Source organism: Nannospalax galili, unplaced genomic scaffold, assembly GCF_000622305.1.
Source record: "Nannospalax galili isolate Female #2095 unplaced genomic scaffold, S.galili_v1.0 scaffold972, whole genome shotgun sequence".
In the NCBI taxonomy this organism is placed as follows: Eukaryota; Metazoa; Chordata; class Mammalia; order Rodentia; family Spalacidae; genus Nannospalax; species Nannospalax galili.
This window is the reverse complement of record NW_008330318.1, coordinates 507,817-517,990: the sequence shown is the minus strand read 5'-3', so window position 1 is coordinate 517,990 and position 10,174 is coordinate 507,817. Positions and strand designations below refer to the sequence as shown.

General features: G+C 38.1%; 1 non-coding gene across 1 annotated transcript; it reads right to left on the bottom strand.

Moving 5' to 3' along the window:
* Positions 1-271: 271 nt before the first annotated feature.
* LOC115072309 lies at positions 272-395 on the bottom strand. The gene has a single exon (XR_003851351.1). It is a non-coding gene; the product is annotated as a small nucleolar RNA SNORA28 (small nucleolar RNA).
* Positions 396-10,174: the final 9,779 nt, after the last annotated feature.

The window sequence follows — 10,174 nt, the reverse complement described above, 5'->3', positions numbered from 1 at the left end:
CTGTGCTCCATCACGACTCCTCTAAACCCTTTCATTCAGTTTCCCTGTGGCTACTCTCATGATTCACATACTTACACTTCTTGCTGAAAGACATAAACCTAATAATTCTGATAATTCTAGACAGTTACTTTGTTTCTCCAATTATAAAATCCTTGCAAACTAAAGGCATATCTCATGCGTCTTTGAAAACCTAGTAGCAGATTCCACTCTTTTTAAAGACTTATTATTTATTTATTTATTTATTTATTTATTATTTATTTATTTATTTTGAATTGTTTGAGCCTGTATAACAGGGTGTCTCATGGAGAAGAGAACACTGGAATAGATTAAACTTTCTTGCTATAGCAAGCACGAATTGACTTATTTTTATATTTAATTATGTATGTGTATAAATATATAATGTATTATATATGGGTGTGGTCGCCAGCTGTGGCTGTTCTCCTCCAGCTATGGTCACTCTCCTGCTCTCTCAGTTCCTCTGATCAGTCATCCAGTCCAGACCCCAGGGCTGGTGAGGAGTCTGCACCAGCATCATTGCATTCAGATCAGGTTCAGTGACACAGATCTGCTTTATTACAGGAAGGCACAAGCTTATATAGGGGTAGTGATCCAATCACAGCACAGCAAGTAGGATACCTTATTAGCATAACAGGTTTAGCGTCCTATCACAGAATAGGGGGTAGGATGCCTCATTAGCATAATGGGTTTGAGGTTACAGAGCCTGGATTCCTGGAAACCATGCGACCCTGACTGTTGCAATATCCAAGTGTTGCAATTTTGGATTCCAAGGGTGGTGATTAGGGAGTGGTGAGCTCTAGGCATCAGTCTCATGATCTGCCAATGGGAGCAAATGTCACAAGGTGTTCCTTGTGGCTCAGGCCTGCTGTATGGCTGTCAATAAGACTTTCACTCTAGGCTCAAGCCTGTCTCCCACATATGGGGAGGTCAAGTGCATATGAGTTCAGGTGCCCTCAGAGTACAGAAGAAGATGTCAGATCTCCTGGAGCTGGCATTACAGGCAGTTGTGAGCTGCCCAACATATGTGCTAGGAACCCAACTTGGGTCCTCTGCAAGAGCAGCAAGCACTCTTACTAATGATGCTGAATCATCTGTTCAGCCCCTTAATTCCATTCTTACAACACTATAGACACATACACATGGTTCCTTATGACATTTTATTGAACAAATACTACTATAATGAAGCTGTTTTATATGGGTTGTCATATTTAATGCTGAGAAAAATTCAGCAAGATGAGTTTAAATAGCTACCATTTTTGTATTTTTAACATTTTAAATTGAATTGTAATTTTCATACAATATAATTTGATGGTATGTATATTTCCTTCCCTATCTGCACTTCCCTTTTTGCCCCTACCCAATTTTCTAATTTAGTGTGCATATATATATATATATATATATATGCCTACAGAGCCCAATTTGTGTCTCCAATGTCCTTCAGTGAGGGTCTAACTACTGGAATCAAGAGTCCCATCCTTGAAAGAGACTGGCTCCCCCCATCCCAGCAGCTATGGGTTGTCAAAATTTCCTTAGGTTGGGTTGGAATTTCCTACCCACTTTCCCATGTCTACTGGGAGTTTGTCTGGTTTGAGCTTGCACTAGACTTGTGTATACTGTCACCATTGCTGTGAGTTCATATGAGTAACTGACCAGCTGTCTGGAAAACTCTGTTTCCTTGTGGTCATTCACCACCTCTGGCTCCTACAATCTTTTCACCCTCTCCTGCAATGATCCCTGAGCCTTGGGATGCAGAAGTCCGATAATAAGCATGGATAAGCACTCTGTAGCCTCTTGTTCACTGCACTCTAGGCAGTTGTGGGTTTCTGTGTTAATCACTATGCTGCATAAGGAAACTTCTCTAATGAGAGTTGAGAATACATTTATCTATGGATATAATAAGTCATTAGGAGTCAGTTTAACATGATAACTAGGAGAAAACTGGTATTAGGTTCTCCCTTATGTCCTGTGACTTGTCTAGCCTCAGACTCCTAAGCCTGATAAAAATGTCAGGTATGGACTGCACCTTGTGAAGCAGACCTTAAATCCAAGTAGAAAGTGCTTGGTTACTCCCATAATATTCATGCCACTATTGCACCAATGGGTATATCTTACCAGACCAGTTGTAGTTCACAGGATTCACAGCTGGGTAAGGCTGATGATTATTTTTTCCTTCCAGTAGCAATTATACTATACTCCAGCACAATGAAAATAACAGCTACCATTTTGCAAAGAAGAAATGGTGAAGGAAAGAGAAAGCAGTGAAAAAATTCACCTCATCCTTGAGCATAAGGATCATCTTGTTTATTAGTTTAAGCTGCTTAAAGCAACAATCAACTGGCAGGAAATTCTATTTCAATCATTTGTGGACTTCCTGCCTCTACTCCCATTTCCAGGTGATGCAAAAATCAGTGATGCTGATATCTTTTGCAGTCCAGAATACTGAAAGGAAGGAGTAAGGTCCCAATTGATCCCTACTGATAAGCTTATTAGTGCTGAAATCAGGTTGTGCCCTACCCTAAGTTACTTCACATCATTTAAACAGTGGTCTCTCAGAATGTACCTTGTCCTGAGAGACTCCAGTTTACCAGCTGCTTTTAACTCAGTTTTGAAGATGGAGGATGACTTTGCACCTGGGTGAATTTGTAAACAGCACCACCTGTCAAGCACCACACCCACAGCACAGGCTGATAAATGATTTATTCTTGGACTAGAAAGAATGGAAGTCTATAAATTTGTCATAGTGAATTGGGACTGTGAGGACACCAGATACAAGAACTTATCAGACTTACCAAACAAAAGAAAGGGTATAATTCTCTCACTTGGATGATATAAAGTGGTTCACAGTTAGCCTTGTGATAGCCAAATCCCCTACTGACTGTCATCTGACCCTGTGTGTGCATCAAGGAACCAACTCCCAAGTCTCCTGGGGCTTCAGTTCAGTTCAGTCCCTGCTCTTGACAAGGTCTACTCAAAAACTGTCTGCCCTCCCTATTTGCCTACTTTACCTGCTGTTCATCCATTCGTCTGTTCATTCATCTGGACCCAGTCTGTGCCCCCTGCAGACTGACTGTACAGCCAGCAGTCAGTAGCTGAATTTGCCTCCTCAGATTCTTTGGCAGCTCAGTTGTTTTGGTCACCTTATCAATCCAGACTCATTTTGCATTTCTATCAGCTTCCCTGCTGCTCAGACTTCTAAAACCTCTTGAACTCTGCTGTGGCCTCTTTAACTCTTTGTACTCATTCTGTAGCCTACATATATGCATATAGAAAGATATATTTACTATATATAACATGTGCTCTGAAAATTAATATCAATAATTAAGATTGGGATAAAAGAATCTGAGCTCCCCTTGACCAGGGCTACCAAAGAAAGCAGGAATATCTGGCAAATTGCCACCACTCAAACCTCTCTACTTTATGACTTTATTGTTTTGACAGGGTAGGACACAAATGTGTTTGTCTAGCAAGAACTGGTATCTGAAGGAAGTAGTACTTCTGATAAGCTTGGACAACAGTTGGGGGTCTTTTGTCCCAGAAGATCTTAAAACCCCAGACCCTAGGGTCCTAGTTCCCAGGATCTAGTATTAATCCATTGCCAGTTGGAGTTGGCAGGCAGGACCTTTATACCGTCCTTGGAAACCATGCAAACCCTCTTCCTTCTTTGTCCCAGTCCATTCTGTCTCTACCTCTGAGAACTTGCTAAAAGAACTCATCTTCTCTTCTACTCTGAGTGCTCCAGCATCCTTAACACAATGGATCTAATCATCCAAAATAAGACAAAACAAAAATAAAATGAGGCTGTCCTATGGCAACCTGGGCTTTCCCTTCAGCAACACAAAACCCCTGGGGCAAAAGAACACAATGGCTTGGCTACTTTCTTGGAAATGTTTTCACCATTTAGCAGTGAAAACAAAGCATAGATCTGTACTGCAAAGCAGAAAAAAAAATAGATATCAGGACTTATAAATACACATATTTGAGGGTGAGGAGAAAGCTATTAATCAAAGAGTATAGTTACAGTTAGGAATAAACTTTGAGACCTATGAAAGGCAAAGTAACTATAATCAATAACAGATAATGATGTATTCCATATTTCAGAATAACTTTATAAACTTCAAATGTCTCACCACAAAAAATTATAAACAAGTGAAGTGATAGATACGCTAACTAGCTAACCATTCCACATGGTATACAAATATAGACATAAGCTCCCTAAATTATATAATTACGATTTATCAATTATAAGTAAATATTCATATTTATATACTCTGATGTAAACATACATGTACATAATCAGCATAAACATAGAAGAGTATATATATGTATATAAAATGATATTCATGACACAGTTGAAAGAATGCTGTGAAAAAGATTTTTTTCCCTGTAACAGAACTTTCGTTAAAAGAACCTGCCTTATCTTCCAGTCTTGTACCACCGCCTTTGAACCACATTCCAAACCCAGGGGAAAAAACATGTTTATAGCACTGCAAAGGTCAAGGCTGGTAATGGAAATTGATTTTGCATGCTCAGCAAAGTATTTTTAAAACCATGGAACAGTACAAGGGAAAAAGAAATCTAATTACTCAACAATCTTTTGTTGTCCATTAAAAAGGCTCCACAATTGTCTGCTCCCCTGAATCAACTTAACACAAATCTTCCCATAATAGAAGTATTCTTAGAAACTACACAAAACAAACCTTCTGAAGAGGTGAAAACTCCAGAGGATGAATTCAACTGACAGTAATGATTCCTACACCAAGATAACTGCTTCCTTTAAATGTTTTCAATCAGCTAGGCATTTTCACTTGAAGCTGCTGCCTGTTACCTGAGTACCAGGTCCCTTTGAACATGTATTTTTCTCCTTTCACTTTCTGTTTGATGAGCTAATGGAGATGAGATCAATAGCCCTTGCTTCTGAAGCAGTTGTGGTGTATTTTTTATTCTTTTTTGAATTTTAGTCTACCATGTTTGACACTAAAATTTTCCTTTATATTTTAAAGCAAATTCATAATTGGAAACACTATTTTGTTTAGAATTGACTGCTTTTAAATTCTTGCCATTTGAGAAAGGACAGAAGAAAAAAGCATTGTATAAATTCATTTGAAGGAGATGTGGGTCTCAACTGGCTATCCACGCAAGAATGACTCCTATGGCAGGTGAGTGCACAAAACAGTCTCCAGGGACCACTAGACCAGAACTATGGGAGGTCAGACTCCAAGTCCTTCTACCACTATGCTCACTCAATCATTAATTCAATTAATTCCATTTAATTAAAATTCCTGAGGAAGTGCATAGTCAAGCACTATCTACATGAATTTTAGAAGTCTTTCAAATCAACTATAATTAATTAATCATGCATTAGCTATAATATATAGTACCTATTAGAGGATAGTAACTTAGAAAACATGACAAATGGTTTTTGCTACAACTATAGTTTGAAAGACGACATAGTTCAGATTGATTTATGGTGTGACTTTACAGCTGTCATGTCCAGGTGAGTTTTCATCTCCAGCTACTTCTACCTTCCTATCTTAGCCAGAGTGGAGCTTTTCTCTGATTTGCTCACTTGCTATTCACTGAAATGGCGGCCATTTCCTTCTAGCCATCCTAAGTCTCAAAGTTACCACTTTATTCTTCCAAAGAATACTTTCCAGACATTTATTTTTTTAAAAAACACCCTCAATGATTCATACTGATATTTTGAAATCCATGCTATTTATTTTCATTAGACAGACCTACTTCTGTTGTTTGCTCTTGACTTTAATAAAACTTTATCAATATGAGGTTGAAAAATGGTTTACCAAAAGCTAGCTGGCATGTCCTAATCCCAAAAGTCTGTCACATTTGCATATGCGATTAAATTAAGGCTCTTAAACTAAGAGATTGTCCTGGGCCCTAAATGCAGGTTCATGTATCCTCATAAGAAAGAGGCCAAAGGAGATTTGACACACACAGAGACAGAAACATGAAGATGGCACACAGAGAGATAGGAATATGCTGGCCTTGACGACTGGAGTAATGGAGCCACAAGCCCCAGAATACTGACAACTACCAGCAAGCTGGGAGTGGAAATAACAGATTCTTTCCCAGAAATGTCTGGGGGGAGCATAGCCCTGCTGACATGAACTTTGATTGAAGCCCAGTGACACTAAATTTCTGACCTTCAGAACTGTTAGGAAATAAATTCCTAATGTTTTAAGCTAAATTTATGGTAATTTTCTGTAATAGTTATGGGGAACATATATTATTATATATCCATTTTAGTCACCTTTGAGTTACTACAATCAAGTACTTGAGGCAACTAACTTTATAAAAACGAGAAGTATTTTTAGCTCATAGCTTTAGAAGCTCAAGCACATGGTGCCTATCACTTTAATTCAAGTAAAGACCTGATGGCAAATAACAATGGTTAGAGTGGCAATCATAGTAAATAGTCACATCTCAAGCTAGAATAGAAACAAAAAGGATTAGCAGGACTAGGCTTGCTCCTTTACTAACAACTAAAGAAGTCACACAAAAAGTATCAAAAGGCCTCTCAAGAGATAAGTCATGTCACAATGACTGCTTACCAGGTCCTACTTTCCAAAGGTCCTACCACCTTTCAACAGCATCACCCAGAAACCAAGTCTTTGAGTAGAATGGACATCAAACACAGACCGTACTCAATTCATAGGACTATGCTATTCTTTGATTTTTATCCTCCAAAACTTCTCCACCTATCTCATGCCAAGAAATCACACAGAAAGTCAAGATTTGTAAGTGACCGTGAACAGTGCTATTAACAAAGTGGCAAAAAACAGCTTTAACTATTACCCAAATGTTAAAGGTTAGAAAGTTCCTGATAGGTTAAATAATTAAGATGTCTTTGGGGACCAAAGTCAAAATAACTTCAATATAGTGACAGGGATGGCAGTCTGTATCCAATATCCAATAGACTGAGCAGTTAATGGGATGCTAGAAAAACAAGTAAGGATACAAAAATCCAATTTTCAAAATTGTTTTATACATTGGAAGTAAAGATATTATCTTATACTAATCTTGAGTGGAATATAGAGCCAAAATAAATTATTTTTCCAAAAAGATTTAATTTTTATTTTATGTGTATGTTTTGCCTGCATATATGTATGTGTACCACATGTGTGCCTGCTACCCATAGAACCTAGAAGAGAGCTTCAGACACCCAGGAACTGGAATTACAGGCTGTTTGAGTTGCCATGTGCATGCTAGGAACTAAACTCGGGTCTTCTGCAAGAGAAGCAAGTGCTTTTAACCTCTTAACCATCTTTCCAGCTCCCAAATTTATTATCTTTTTTCTTTTAAAATATTTTTAAGTATTTATTAATTTCATCAGTATATTTAGATCACATGTAGACTCCCTCCCCCATCTGTACTCCTCCTTACTACTCCCTGTCCAATTTCATGTACTCTCATGTATATGTGTGTGTATGTGTACACACACACACACACACACACACACACACACACACATTTTAAAGCCTACTGAGTGAAATTTGTGTCCCCAAATGCCCTTCAGTGTGGGTCCATTCACTGGAGCCTGGTTAACTCACCCAGCATTTCACCTCATAGAAAAGTGACTCACCCTCTCCCAGCACCTATTGATTTTTCCCTCATTTAAGGATGGGCTTCTTACCTACTTCCCCACTTCTATGCTAGAATTTTGTCTAACTTGAGTTTATATGAGTCTTATGCAATGATGTCACTATTGCTGTGAATTCACATGAGTGACTTCCCAGCTGTGTGGAAAACTCTATTTCCTTATGGTCACTACCTTTGGTGCTTACAATCTTTCCGACCCCTTTTCCACAATGATCCCTATGCCCTAGGGGGAAAAAGTTTAATATAAGTGTCCTATTCAGGGTTAAGTACTTTGCAGTCTCTTATTCTCTGCATGTTGACCAGTTGTGGGTTTCTGTGTTAATCACCTTCTGCTACATGTGGAAGCTTCTCTGGGAAGAGTTGAGAGGTGCATTGGTTATAACACAATAAGTCACTATGAATCCGTTTGTTACTATGTCCCTTTAGCAGAATAATAGTAATAGTTTCTCCTCTATAGACTGTGACCTATCTAGTCATAGGTTTTGAAGCTTGATATCAGCGTCAGGTATGAGCTCCATCTTGTGAAGCAGAACTTAAATCCAATCAGATAGTGATTGGTTACTCCCATCACATTTATGCTACTATTGTACCAGTGGGCATATTTTTCCAAGCCAGTTGATGTTGTGCTCTACAGGATTCACAGCTGGACAAGGTTGATAATTACATTTCTCTTCTGTTGGCATACATAGTACCTTCCAAAGCCATGAAAGGATGAAGCTTTAATATCAGTACCAGCTTAATTTCTCCTTGTTTGTTTTACAACTCTTGTATGTAGTGTCTTCAGAAATAGGGTCTTACTGTCAGTTCTGCTGGATAACCAAGAGCAGGGGCAATAGCCAGTATTGTTTGGCAGTCTATGGGACCGATTAGTCAACAACTTCCAAAGACGCCACCAGAAAATTCCCAAAGATGATAAACACATTCAGCAAAGCAGCAGGATAGAGAATTAACACACAAAAATCAATAGTATTGCTACACACCAACAACAAACATACAGAGAAAGAAACCAGGAAAATGATCCTATTCATGATAGTCCAAACGCTATCTTGGAATGAATCTGATTAAAGAAGTAAAATACCTGTATAATAAAATTGCAAGACCTGGGGCTGGAGAGATGGCTCAGCAGTTAAGAACACTGACTGTTCTTGCAGAAGACCAGGGTTCATATCCCAGCACCCACATGGCAGCTAAAAACGTTCTGTAATTCCAGTTCCAGGGGATCCAACAGCCTCTTCTGTCCTCTGTGGACAATGCATGATACAGATGCACTTACCTACATGCAGGCAATACACACATACACATAAAATAAAAATAATAAAACTTTGCCGGGTGTGGTGGTACACGCCTTTAATCCCAGCACTCAGGAGGCAGAGGCAGGAAGATCTCTGTGAGTTCAAGGCCAGCCTGGTCTACATAGTGAGTTCCAGGACAGCTGGGGTTACAGGGAGACCCTGTCTCATAAAGATCCCCCAAAGAAGCTAATTTTTTTATTGCAAGACATTGAAGAAAGAAATTGAAGAAGATACCAGATGATGGAAAGATTTCCTATGCTATGGATAGGTATGGCTAATATTTTAAAAATAGCCATCCTACCAAAAGCAATCTACAAGTTCAATTCAACACCCATTAAAACTACAACATAATTCTGCACAGAATTTGGAAAAAAAAATCTTAAAATTAATTTGGAAACAGAGACACACAAATAAACATGATAGCCAAAACAATCCTGAGCAGAAAAAAAAAGTAGCTGGAAGCATTACAATCCCTGATCTCAAATTATACTACAGCTCTTTAAAAACAGCACTGTACTGGCATAAAAACAGACCCAAAGACCAATGGAATATAATTGAGGACACAGATTTATGTATATGAATTTACAGCCATTTGATTTTTGACAAAGAAGCCAAAAATACACATTGGAGAAAAGACATGTTCAACAAACGGTGCTGGTCAACGTGGATCATTACATTTAGAAGAATGAAAATAGATTCCTATCTTTCACCATGTACAAAACTAAATTTCAAATAAATCAAGGACCTGAACACAAGGAAATAGATTCCTATCTTTCACCATGTACAAAACTAAATTTCAAATAAATCAAGGACCTGAACACAAGGCCTGATACCCTGAATCTGATAGAGGAGAAGGTAGGGACTACACTGGAACTTAGAGGAACAGGAAAGGACTTTCTTTTATATATATATATATATACTTTTTTTGTTTGTTTATTAGAAGAAGCATTTCATTACAACAGCATTAACCTATTCAATAACATTTTTCTGAGCTAGGGTACATCTCTCAAAATTGGCTGTATATTTTTAGGTTTACAGATGAATTATTAGGCTTGTACAATCTTTTACTCATTATAGACTCTATAAGACATAAAATTAAATGAGTTTTTAACATTTAAAAAAGATCTCCACTTCATTGTTAAAATACACAGTTTCATACAGAAAAATTCATTTTAAGGCAATTGACATTGAGACGTTTTCACATGCATTTCTAATCTCTATATACATGACTATCACTGGTCACAGTC